Below are 13,725 nucleotides of genomic sequence, written 5' to 3'. Positions count from 1 at the left end.
TATTTATGGCAACATGTTTATTAGTTGCTCTCCTTGGATAACTATTAAAAAAAAGTTTGAATCTTTACACATTTCTATACATTTTGTGGTGCTGCGACACTTTTGATTTTTTTTTTTTACAACTTGTTTTAAACTGCTGCTGATATCTTTTTGCAGCAAATATATCTAAGCTTTTTTGATGTCTTTGATTTTGCACTAGACATTCTATTTCTATGCTTCATATTTGCTTACTTGCTGACTGTCATATGAAAGAGCCACGTTTCCAAGGATTTAAGCAGTTTGTGATAAAGGTGATAGTGTGACCATGTATTATAAGGGATAAAGTACTCCCTTCCATATGTGATCAAGGATATTGAAAGTCACCTCGGCGTTTCATAACCTTATGAAGGAATTCCACTGTTAGCTTCATTCTTCTGTAAGGTCATGGAACTCATCAGTCACTTGCAATGTATGACGGGGTTATTGTATCCTGTATATTATCCATTGCAGTGCTAGAAGGATGAAGGTTGAATCCCGTATGTGACCACCATATTGTATGCAGATCTCACAGCTCGGTGTTATCATACAAAACTATTGCCAGTGTTGTGGCATTTATTGCCTCTTAAATGGTGCTCCAGTTTTGCTTGTGGTCACTTCCCGAGGCACGCTTTAATGTTTGATTGGAATGTAAAGCCAGGTCCAGGAGAAAGGGAGTGATGACTCTGCATTTTTGGGGTCGCGTTCTGTCCTTGACCTCTTACGAACATTCCCCTCCCTGCACCTTCGGGTTCTTTCACGTCTATCCTCCCACCAAGCCAAAACCAGCTCTTTCAAGCCTACTAGTTATTACATTCGTTCAGATTGCTCACTGGGTTGAGCACGCACTGCAGAGTTTTGTGCGGTTTGTCAAGGTCGGAGGTTTGGTTCCGTAGCAGATGTTTCCAAGTGCTCCTTGAAGCTTTTATTATGTAATGTGAACGCTATATAAAACCATTATACAGCGGCTGCCTGCAGAGGAGGCAATCTTGTGTTTTTTCACGGACGGGGGACGGATGCTGTGGGGGCCAGCCCCTCCCGCCAGGGTCTCATTAGTGAGTGGGTGGCCTCTCTTGCCGGCGGCAGGCAGGCCCTCGCTTGCACGGGATTCCTGCAGGATGCCCTGTGAAGTGACAGACGCTCTCAGCTCAGAGCTGACCTAAATATTCACACTTCTGGCAGAGCGAGTCTTACGTAACGTGAGGATCGGCGAGCCTCGCTCATCTCCCCTCTCGGCATCCGACAGATGCCCCAGCTCGCCAAAGCACGGGTGTTACTCCCCCTTTCCCCAACCCCTCCCCCCACACATAGGTGTGTTCGGCCTTAGAGGTCAGCGCGTTCACGTGAAACAGCGCAGCATCGTACTTGCAGTGTGCGGGGCGTAGTATTTAGCAGTGTAGCGGGTGCAGTGGCACCGGGGCATCGAGGTGTTAGGCGCCTCGGCACCTACATTGTGCCTGCACTTTGTTTCCAACAAGTAGACGGGTGCCTATGTGTATTACTTGCACCAAGCCCGTGGCGCCCTTGCTGCGCCATAGGTGGAGGGGGTTCGGTATTTGCGACTGCATGTGGTATGTTATTGTATTGTATGTAATGGCATTTATATAGCGCTTACTACCCCTGATGATGCATCGAAGCGCTTTACGCCGGGCAGCACGCTGATACGGTTCCCAAGCAATTGCCATGTTCATGATTGGGTTTTACTGGCTTTCTTGTACTGTAAAGGTTAGGGTTAAGTTACATGTATATTTCTTTTTATCTTGAGGATAGATGCAGGTTGCTGTGCGTTTGGATAGGCCTGTGTCTGTATTTACGTCCTATTAAGACTATGGTAGATAGATATTAGTGGTTTTATGTTTGTGTTAGGAGGACTTTTCCGTGTTGTTCAATGATACATATTATGTCATGGTTTTGCTTTATTATGTGTTAATTTGTGTCTGTTTTTCTTCGTGGGTGTGTTGTGCACATGTGTTTGATTACCACGGAGTTGTGCCATGTGTTTTTCTCTCATGTTTGTTGATTTGGTTTTATATTACATTTCATCGTTGAGGTTGTGCTAGGGTATAGTTGTATGTTATGTTCTAAAAATGTTATTTCCCCACCATCCACCTGCTGCATTCTACTTCACTGGTATCCACTGGCACAGTGCTTCTCGGTACCCCAGCTCCTGCCCATCTCTCTTCGCATCGCCCACCTGGCGCAGTATTTAGTGCACCCTGGAGACTTGCCCTGCTGCCCTTCAGGCGGGCACCCACTGCTATGATCTGTGTCTTGTTGGACGGTATACTGTTTAAAGATTTCTACCTTTTGTGTCCATGTAAAAGTCGAGTTTAGAATACTGAAATATAAGTCGTCTGTTAACTCAGTCGATGTAACACTCAGGAGCTTAGCAAGCGTCTCTCGCACACACAGTAGAAGTATATCACAGACAGCAGCAGTGCAAGCTTCCCTCACTCGGAGCTAGGATATGACAAGCCCCAGTCGTGCAGGCCTCCCTCACAGAACAGGTACATAGCGGGCAGCAGCCGTGCAAGCCTCCCTCACTCGGAGCTCTAGTATGACAAGCACCAGCCGTGCAGGCCTCCCTCCCCCACAGAACGGGTACATACCGGGCAGCAGCCATGCAAGCCTCCCTCCCCCGCCGAACAGTAACATACCAGGCAGCAGCAGTGCAAGCCTCCCTCACTCGGAGCTAGGGTATGACAAGCACCAGCCGTGCAGGCCTCCCTCCCCCGCAGAACGGGTACATAACGGGCAGCAGCCGTGCAAGCCTCCCTCACTCGGAGCTAGGGTATGACAAGCACCAGCCGTGCAGGCCCCCCTCCCCCACAGAATAGGTACATACCTGGCAGTAGCAGTGCAAGCCTCCCGCACTCAGCGCTAGGATATGACAAGCACCAGCCGTGCAGGCCTCCCTCCCTCACAGAACAGGTACATACCAGGCAGCAGCAGTGCAAGCTTCCCTCGCTCACATAATCCATGCATCGCAAACAACAGTAGTGCAAGTTACTCTCCTGCACACAACAGACATGTACCAGGCAGCAGCAGTGCTAGCTTCCCTCACTCAAAGAATCCATGTGTCGCAAGCAACAGAAGTGCAAGCTTCTCTGACCTACAGAACTGGCAAATCCCAGCGAACAGCAGTGCAAGCTTCCATCGCTCCCACTCATAATGGCCAACTCCCAGCAGCAGGAGTGCGAGCTCCCAGTGCTCTCAAAACTTATATCACAAGTAGCAGCAATTACATGAGAAGTAGGTGCTGTGCAAGCGTTCTAAGCACATAGAACATGCATAGCACAGGCAGCAGCAGCAGTGCCAGCACCTAGAGGTGGGTGAGCCAACAAGTTTACAAGAAGAGAGAAGCCAAGTGTCTGGCTGGGCCCTTAGAAGCTGTTCACAGGCCGAGCCCTGAAAATGTTTGCTATGTAACTCACACAAAAGCAATCAAATAAAATATGAGGTTAGTCTCTTCAAAATTAAAAAAATAAAGTGTATTCCTTTAACCTGCTGAAGCTTGGCCATTAATACTTCATGTCATAGCAATGCACAGAGAAGTGCTTATTAAAATTGATTTTTAAACAATAACCATCAGCGAACTAAGAAAGAAATGAGTGGTCCTGTAAACCCAGTAGGTGGCTCAGAAAATTTTGACGCAATAATATACTATATTAAAGCAAACACAATATGTTTTTGTACAACTGGTATTCTAAACTCTCAAAAGCAGTTTCATGTGTGATAATGAAGAAAAATGAGTTTTGGTGAAACAAAATATTTGCCTAAGATCACACAATTTAACTGAGGAAGTCCCGATTTATCCAGGTTGTCTAGTTTCACTTTGCGCAAATCAGCAAGTAAATGAGTGCCTATTGTTCTTTCCTTCAGTTAAGGCTTTGTTTTTACCTATCTGTATTTGTCGGCAATTATTATATAGCATGAACTCCAGTGAAAGGTACTGGAGCGAATTGCATAAGCACCCGTTACATTACATAGGTCATATTCATTGTATATAGGCAAGGGGAGAGTGATAGATTAGCCAACAGCCTGGCTCGAGCTTTGAGTGGCTGGACCTCAAACGCATAAAGATATGAAGCACAGGCAGCAGTAGTGCAAGCTTCTCTCTAGACAGGGGATGAGTGCAAGCATGATACCTGAACAAGTCAGCTAGCTGCAGCACAGGCAGCAGCAGTGCAAATGCGCACAGGACAGACCATGCAGGAGCAGCAGAATGCCAGCTTCTCTCTCACGTACACAACTTATGTGTAAGATGCATTTCTACATCAGGTGAAGCTAGTGCTTAATTTGAGCCGGTGGATGTATGTGGGGCACACAGGCACTCATGGCGAGGCCGGCACTTATTTTTCCTTATCAGACATGACCCAAAGCAAGAGAGAAAAAAACTCAAAATGGGAAAACAAAGAGGAAGAGAAAGGCGAAACAGTGACGAAGAAAGTAGGTTGGAAAAGGAGCCTGCAAGAGATAGATTAAGAGGCAAACGTGTCTGGTGGATGAGAGACACGGGGTGGAAGCAAAACTTCGAGGCGCTGGGATGCCGACATCCAAGAGTGATGCCGGACTCATTATTTTACAAATTAAGCACTGGACCCTTGCAGCCCACCAGCCATGGAGTGCAGGCTGCCCCGAGCTGTACGTAGGGCTGCTGCGAAGGTGATGGAAAGATAACAAAGGTAAGGTTTTGCGAACTTTGTTTTCCTTCCCCTTCCGGAGTGTTTCTGACAGAATAACGCGGTTTCTAAGGCAGGGAAGGGTGTGACGTCCGGGGCTTTGGTGTACCCGAAAAGGCCCTCTAGACTGTGTCGTGGTCCCTGAAGGGGGGGTGGACGCCATGTTTCTCTCACCCTGGCCGTCCCCTCCCTCCCAGCCCTGTAATTATCAGAGGGATTAGGAAGGCGCACAAATATCCACTCACAGGTATCGAATGGCCCAGGCTGTCCCCGCACCTGCGGGCGCTCTCGGAGGCTGTAAACACTAATTAGGGTGTGGTTCCCACCCAGGCCCCTATACTGCCTGCTCCGGGGGCCGCTATGCGGGGTCCCCAGTATCCGCTCAAGCAGACCCATGCCCCGACACTGCCTGCTCTGGGGGCGCGGGGGCAGCGGTGAGGGGTCCCCAGTACCTGCTCACGCAGACCCGGGCCCCGACACTGCCCGCTCTGGGGGCGCGGGGGGCAGCGCTGAGGGGTCCCCTGTACCTGCTCACGCAGACCCAGGCCTTGGCAATGGCTCGGGGCACCTCATCCGCTGTTTGTCGACGAAACTTTAATTCCAGTTCGATGAATGGACAGTCAACGTGAATATACTTGTTTATAGAAAATATACATTCTGCTCAAGAGAGACCACCCCAATGCTACGGTGGGCCCCCATCCCGTGCTGAAGCCTCCTTGTTGAGCGCCCAATAATGAACCCCCTGACACCAGGCGGTGCTCTCCCCTCACTTCAGTGGATAGGCCTGGGACTCACTGACAGCCTCTGTGCCAGTGCTATGGCCTAGTCAAGTGGCAATGGCGCAACGAAACTTGAGGGGCCCTCTCCGGACGCCATTGGGAGGTCGCCAGCCAGAGTCCTGTGCTGAGGGGGCCCCTGGAGCTTGCCCCCGCCCTGCGGGGGCCTGAGTTACGCCACTGCCTCGTGCCGTGGGCCGGACACTCTTCGACACTGGGAGAAGCTCGTCTAGTAATGGAGCCTCAAGGGCCGGACACTCTTCGACACCGAGCTGTGCACGCCCTGGCCTGGCTCAATGGTGCGCTCTCCCAGTGCTTCGTCTGCCTGGGCCTCACACTCCCGGGCACCGGGCTGTGCTCTTTCGGTGCTTCGGCCTCGTGGGCATGACGCACTGACTGGCGTGGTGCACTCCCATACTTTGCCGCTCGGACCCACCCGAGCTCCCTCAGACCTGCGCCCTCACGGCCGGGCCCGCGGCTGGAAGCCACGCACGGCAGCAGAGCGTGCCCAGCCCACGCTGAGGCGCAGACGCCATGACAGGTGAGGTGGGCGCCTCCTCCCGCTGCCGGGCACCAGCGCTGCAAGTTTAGACAAGTGAACAAGGAGGCAGTTATTAATCTCCCAACTGAAGGCCTGTCTGCACTGCAGGCACGTTTTGAAGGCGGGCTGGAGGAGGATGAAAGGTCCTCGGAGATCCGAGAAGCCCCTGCCATGAGCCATTCCAGTGACCCGACAAGCCCCCGGGCTACTTATTATGTAGATCGGGTGTCTGCATAACACCTGGGCAGGTAATGTTCCCACATACCCCAAACTGCACAGGCATGATGTAGTCACACACAATATTGACCCACTGTACATCTGCAGTGTCCCCACCTCAAGTTGGACACCTTCAGCCAGCACTGTTATTTTAAACTCTTAACACTTTGCATTCTGGAACTTTTAGTTCCGCATTGCCATCAGGATGATAGACCCTTAGGTCCCCAAAAGCTTTGGCCATCATCTTGATCGGTAGCTTGACAAAGGTGACACGGGGCTACCTACCGATATGCTTTTATACATGTAACAGTGACGGCACAAAACGTATTGTTTTCTAATGCCTTTAATAATATGCCCTAATATCATCTACTTTAGCGGTACTGGTTTTTATTAATCTCTTAAGGATGACAGGCTAAATTCCGGAGATTCGAAACTGTGACCTGCAGAGATACCCGTTGTAGAGCTCTGGCCCTGGCTCTTCAACCCCCTGAGCTGAGTAACTGGCCAAAACCAGCCTCGCGCGAGGGATGCCCAGTGCCCCCTCACGCGCATGCTGGGTTTGGACAGTTTGAAAACAAGACGTTTTATCCTCAACATTTCAGGCGAAGGCGCTGCATCCCCATAATGTGTCAAACTTGGAAGAAGAGAGGGAGAGGCGGGTCTCTTCGAAGGCGCTTGTTTGCGCTCAGCCTGTTTGGTTAAACACTAGCGTTGCTAACGCTGCCGCCGCTCGCCCGAGGCAGAGAGAGGAGCGCCCAGGCGCCGCGCAGGTCCAGAGGAGGCGGCGCTGCTCTGCCCGCGACGGAGAGCGAGGCCGCTGCCTCTGCGCCATCCGTGGGCTCTCGTCGCGGCTTCCCACTTCAACACATCTTGTGATTCTGGGCAAATAATTATCCTGTTTGCAATCATTTGGCAGCGAATATGCCACAGGTGTTTAACAAGGCAGCATTTAGGGTCATTGCGGGGTGAGGTGGTGGACACATTTAGATACATGAGTGAGGGCGGCAGGTCAGGTGCAGAGCGTAGCATACAGCACCAGACGTCAGGACCTTATCATTTAAACATATGCAACGACGGATACCAAGGCGTTATTAGAAGAGAGTGTTCGATATTTCGAACAAGTTAAAATTAAAAATTGTAGAGAATTTCGATCACGAATGAGGCTATTAGTTTTTTGTGCAAAAAGAACTATTGATGGACAGAATGCAGAACAATGTCATACATTCACCCCAGTACAGAGATATGGGCCTAAACCCATCGTTTTTCTGCTCACCATGCCATTCCAGTTTGGACCCAGCCATATGCAAATCAGTCTTGACCCTGTGCCCAATGGGAACAGTCCAGGCCAGGTCCTCCCTGGACTGGAAACAAGCATCCTAGGACCGGTTTCGGGGTTTCACCCCTCTTCAGCCAGGATAGCTTGATTCCAGTGGCAATTGTGTGTCTATTAGATGTTTGTAGCTGAACTGAGTCTGTGTGGTTGTTGGTAGTTACATAAGGTATCTTTTGCTGCTCGATAAGAGTGCCTTCCCACAGAATCTACCAAAAGTAAGTTTTTTTCAAAAGTGACATCCCAGTGTTCCAATGGGGCTCATCAAAAGCTACGAATTAGGTTAACATTCTAAAGCCGGGGCCTATAAAACGTGGTTGAGTGGACCAAAGAGCGGCCACTCTCAAAAGAGTTAAACAAACATGGTCGCGTGTTGTTGATTGGTTCTGGCCTCTTAAGTGTTTTGTTTACTTGCTTTGACGGTACCGGAGCCTGAGGTGTGACGACAGTTTGAGAGAATGACTGCCAGGCCTGCAGAACTGGGGAGGGGTCAGCGCCGGACATGTGGCTCAACCGACCTTCCACTGGCATTCCTCAGTAGTGCGTTCTCCCAGTGTTCCTGAGGGATGTGACATCATAGCGTTGTAAACCTGTGCAGGGTGCGAAGGGGGGGCGGGGGCCGGAGTGCACACAAGCGAGCTGAAATTGCCATGTTAGCAGAGGCGCCTCCGTAGGAAGGAGCAAGCGGGCGCCTCTCTACTGACTGGCATCTAGAAAACACTGTATGGATACTCCGTCACCTCTTTATACTGTAGGTTAGATTTGTTCTCACGTGTGGTAATGTATAGTGTGAACTCATACTCTGCAACGACCAAACCCTATTGTTGACATTCCTAAGATGGCCTGGTCTTGAAAACCAAAAACCGGCACATTCCAAAAACATAGAAGTAGGACTTCAGTTTTACATCCAATGACATTGAATGGCTGAACAAACGTCACTAGCTTACAGACAGGGAGGCTCTAAGGATAATTAAATGCAACTTTTAAACATGACATAATCTCTTTAACTACTCCGCTGAAGCTCTGCAAGATAAAAACCAACCCTAGGCTAAAGTGTCACAATGCACCAGAAGACCAAGTATCTACCAACAATCTACTAAGCTTTTAAAGTGTTTCCAGGGCCACCTGCTCTAGCAGAACTATCTCTGGGTCAGACTCAGCCGCCAAAACCATAACAAACCTACGGAAACAAATGTGTGAGTGTGTCAGTAACTAATCACTCTCAATTCAGACGGAAGACTCCTGAATTCTTAAGCCACAATTGATTTTATTTTAGGTGACTCCAGACTGAGAGTGCCTCGGTGTAAGGCAAAAGGGAAAATAGTTTACCCCCTTCTTTCAATATGTCACCCTTTTCTGTGTCCACATGTATGAATGGTTCTTTGGTTTGGATGCGGATCCCCTCAAGAGTATCAGTGTTAGCCAGACACATGGAAAAGAGCGTTCTAGCCAAGGTCGCTCATGTCTAGGTGTGAGGGATAAAATGTTTGCTACTGAAAATAGTGTTTGCCTGGGATATATAGATACACCGATCTGTAGCATGCCAATAATGTCCTGTTACAGATTTAAATATAGTTCTTGTTGCACATCTGGAACAGGTAAAGTGCTGAAGTTACCATGTGAGACAAGTAGCAAGAAGTTAACAAGATGCTTGCCTGAAAGTGGTTGCAGATTAGCAAGCAGGAAGCAAAGCCCTAGCAGCATCTGGAGGTAAGGGGGTGGCGTGCGGACATGGGTTTATTTTGAGAGATGTATGTACCTGGTGACTCAGTTGTTCAAGGTACAGTCAGCTCAAGTCTTCTGTTTCTCACCTGTAATTGCGAGGAAGTCTCCCTTTGCTGCATGTGATGCCACAGGAGTCTCCTAGGCTAGATAATAGCTTTGCTGATTACTGACCCCACCTCTTACATCTCTGCCATAGATGTAGCTTTTGAGGATCCTCTGGACTCCACCGCCCACACTGATGCATTGTGGGGATATTAGATTATTTTATTTGGGTATTGCCCCTTCCTTAAGCACTGAGGATGTCACCTCAAGCATGTCTTCCACTTTATCCTGAAGCCGTGTCAGATCCCTCCTCATTGATGCCGGAAGGGATTCTGGTAGCCAGCTGGTCGCATCACCGTCCCCAGGCCTGCAGTATGAGGCGTTCTGCGACCTCCAGTTGTTGATGCCCTCAAATTGTCCTCGAAAGCAGACACGCGCTCTTCTGTATTGGTGCAGTGCAGAGGATAGGTTTCCATACGCATTTCCCAGATCTGACACAAGAGGTGACCAGAGTGTGTGGCTGTTGCTATTCTGGGCCTGCATCAGCCTCTTCTAGGACAGGATCCAGTACTGAACTCGGCCAGGAACCGTCCCAAGACATGAATCAAACCGTGCACAGAAGGCCTGCCCGCTGCTCGGTGCCCAAAGAAAGGTTGGCATGTGGGCGGCCTGGCAAAACTAAGTATCTGAACATAGTCCAATGGGCAGGTGCCTCTAAAATGAACATACGAATGAGGAAGATTATTCCATGACAGACCACTCGCTCTTTCCTACCCCTAGTGGCCTCTCGGAGCAGGTCATTGTAACGGTACTCAGGTAAATGCAAGCCCGAATAACCGTATGCAACAAAACCAAAGTTGCAATAAAAAAAAAAGTCATGGGTGCTCACGACATTCCATTTTGATGATGAGAAATCCGTGCTCATAGTGGAAGTAGGCCGAGTTGTAGTGAAATGAGGTATGGGGGACTCTTGGTTAAAGGATTAGTAGGTATCTGAAAACACAACCTCTGTTACCTGGTGTGTTCATTTTTATTAAAAAGACAGAATTCATTGGTTGTAAAATTGCTATTCTTTCTTAAGAACCTGCTTATGTATTTTGGCAAAAACGACTCAACATAAAAATGTGCCCAGATTATGAAGTGCTTCAGTGACATACCAATGCCAGACGATACTATACCAAATGTTAATAATATAACGGATCATAGCATGCCTGAATTCCTAGACCCTTATTTATAGTTTGGAGGATGCAATACTAAATCGCGAACATGGCGGATGTCCCGTCCGCCGTACAATTATGTGCGACTGGGCTGGGAACGCCGTGGGGTGGGTGGTTTGAGGTGTGGGGATGGCGTCAAACACTGTAGCCGATTTTGTTGCAGGCGGCCAATATTGCAGCTATGATGCAAAACCGACGTCCAGTAACAAAACTGGCTCCCCCAGGGGTCCAAAACCGGCCGCCACCCTTCCAGCTCACCGGGGAAAAGCCCGGTGTCCGCTACGGCCGGCCTGACCCTGATTTGTAGCCTTTGATACCTGTAATACAGCAGACAGGCTATCTATCCCTCATGGTTTTTTCTACAAAGTATCTCGTCTGCCAAATTCTAAATGAGTCCTTTTTTTGGGGTGTTTTCATTCATTCATTATAGGCCATGGAATGACTTTAGAAAGAGTATCATTCATTTTGTTTTTCAACTTTCGCATGTAAGCAAATTTCTCTCTCTACAGTATTTGTATTTCCATGGTATGTTTCTTTTCTCTCTGCTATCTCCCGTTTTATCAGGCTCTTCATCTCTTATTTAGTGCTGGGGCAATCTTTGCCGAGTTATTCAAGACAACTGTTGCTAGTGTCGAACGTGTGCGTAGTTGTACTTGAGTTTTTGTTTTGCTGGTACCCATCGTTCACTTTTATTATATGTACACACAAGTTATAGTGCTAGAAGCAGTCACTTCTGTAAATATTGTGATAAATGTTAAAATGGTAAAATTGCTTGTTTATAGGCTGCCACTGTCAACAAAAATTTGAGTTTGTGATTTAAAGATCTGAAACACGGTCGGTTTTAATTTGTGCTGTTTAAGCTAATAAATAAATAAGTATGATAAATAGTGAATGTTGGCTGGAACTGTTGGCTTCTGTTTGCTTCTTCCAGCGGCCTCAAGCGCACTGAAGCCCTTTCCTGGCATAGCGAGTCTGGAGTATTCTATTTACCTGCTGACAAGGACGGGCCGCAGCTTGGGGGGGGGGGGGGGTGGGGGGGGATGGCTCGGCAATGAGTGACTAAAGCTCAACATATGAACCTAGGCAAGGACACACAAATCTAGGTGAGATTTCGCGTTAGGGATGGTTACCATGGTGAGGTCAGAGGTTAGAAAAAAATGGTGTCCGTGTTCACAGTCATTTCCAGACAGATGTTTTCTTCACCAACAAGCATGAACAAACCTAGAAGGTCTGACCGTGGCATACCTGCAACTTTTTAACAAACCTATTCAATAGACATCAAAAGTGTAAAAGTAAAATGGCATCAAAAAGTGGCATGTGTTTGCAAATGAAGTAAGTAACATTTTGCAGAAATAAATATATTGAATGAAATTAAATGTGGAGACAGCTCAAACTGTCTCCAGGCCAGACTTAAACATTGGATAAATTAGCTCATGTCTGTCACTTGTAAGATGCAGCACTTGAACAAAGAGTTAACCAGCTCACTGAGTTTGGCAGTTTAATAGTACAAACTCTTAAGTTCGTCCAGTTATGCATTTAACATTTACGTGCATCAGCTCTCTTGACATTGTATGCAGTGAATGGAAACGATTTCTAAGTATTCACTTGAGCACTTTAGTGTCTGCCCTCTCCTTTTGTTGCACAGCCAGCTGTCCATTTCACTCGTTTATTTCCTCCTTTATTTATCCTCGTTACTCTTCTTGTCTGGCATGCTAGTTAAATCTATGGAGAAATGTTGCAACTATTTTTTCACAAATTCCTGCTAATTTAATCAGTTTTGCCTCAGTATGTTAAACATTTGTATTCGAGGTTTCTGTGTTTTTGTTACACAGCACAAACTATTCTAGTGTGTTTCATTAGTGCAGCTGGTTGCACTTTCAATCAGATACAAAATCAAAGATTACTGGGTGGACTTCAGCCCTTCAAATGCTGTAGTAGTATGTCACAAAATAATTTAGGTTCTTAGAGAAACGGGCCCTGCCCTGGAGGTCTTCTTCCTTGCTTAGATCTTGCATCGCTGGAGGACATTGGCTCGTCAGATGCTAAGGTCTAGAACACGGGTACTCACAAACATTTTTCAACAGGCCACACGATTGGTTTGTAATGTGACTGAGGGCTGCATGGATGCCAGCGGGTGGAGGTTGGCATTAAGGTGGGTGTAGGTGAAGTGAGGCATAATTGCATAATGTGAAACCAGAAAACCTGGGATTAATCCCAAATCCCCACTTTATTAAATTGTGTGACGTTAGGCAATTGTTTTATTTCACTTTCCCTCCTTTCTTCATAATTACAAATAAGAGGACCTCAAAATTAATGATTTAAGGATGTGAGCTGTATAAAACTTCTCATGTGTTTGATTTAATACACTATAATGTTCATTTATAAAAGGAACCCAAGTCACCTAAAGAGTGTACATAGCAACTGATTTGCTTCTTTAGTTCACCATTGGCATCATTGTCAGGGTAGAGGGAAGAACTAATGTTTGTAAATTCACGTTTGAAAACCATCACTTTTAAAATTACCCTGGTCAATGTACTGATATAATCTGATAAACTAAGGTGAAAAGGTTCTTCACGTTAATTAAATACACTTTTTGAATTTTGAAGAGGCTATCATATTTTTATACTTTTGATGCACAAAGTCTTTAAAAAAAAAAGATGTTTTTAAAGTTGAGCAGTGCAGGACTCCCTAGTTACTTCCTTTCTTTTACACAGATTAACTTTAAGTAAATGTCTGTCCGTTTATTTAGCATCTTTTTATTGCTAGTGCTGAGACGAGTAAACAGCAGCCCAGAGCTGCTGTTAACCAGGGGGCCACATGTAAAGCTCAGGAGGGCCGCATGTGGCCCCCGGGCCGTACTTTGAGTATCAGTGGCTAGGGAGTTGCACCCATTCATATAACCAGACCTTGTGCTACAAAAGGACATTTGCTCTTCAGAGGCAAGGCGACACGTTAGTCATGCAGATACCGAATTTTTGGATTGCTGGAGGACAACAAAGTCTTATTGTTAGAGGATTGTAGCTGCTGTTCCGATCTTGCTACCAGCCCTTCTGTGGCACAGGTGTTGCAGTGGAGGACATTAGCCTCCAGATACCCAAGTCTTGTGTTGGTGGAAGATTGGAGCCTCATAGGCACACAGACTTGCACTGTTGATAGATTGCTGCTACGGAGATCTTGCATT

General features: G+C 47.4%; 1 protein-coding gene across 3 annotated transcripts in view; it reads left to right on the top strand.

The window, feature by feature from the left end:
* The window catches only part of ZNF385A (zinc finger protein 385A), an 850,943-nt gene that overhangs the window by 408,071 nt on the left and 429,147 nt on the right, over positions 1-13,725 (top strand). The window lies entirely within an intron of this gene.

The sequence above is a fragment of the Triturus cristatus genome, chromosome 4_1 (genome assembly GCF_964204655.1).
Source record: "Triturus cristatus chromosome 4_1, aTriCri1.1, whole genome shotgun sequence".
NCBI classification, from domain to species: domain Eukaryota; kingdom Metazoa; phylum Chordata; class Amphibia; order Caudata; family Salamandridae; genus Triturus; species Triturus cristatus.
The sequence above is the reverse complement of the archived record's forward strand: the minus strand, read 5'-3'. Positions and strand labels throughout refer to the sequence as shown.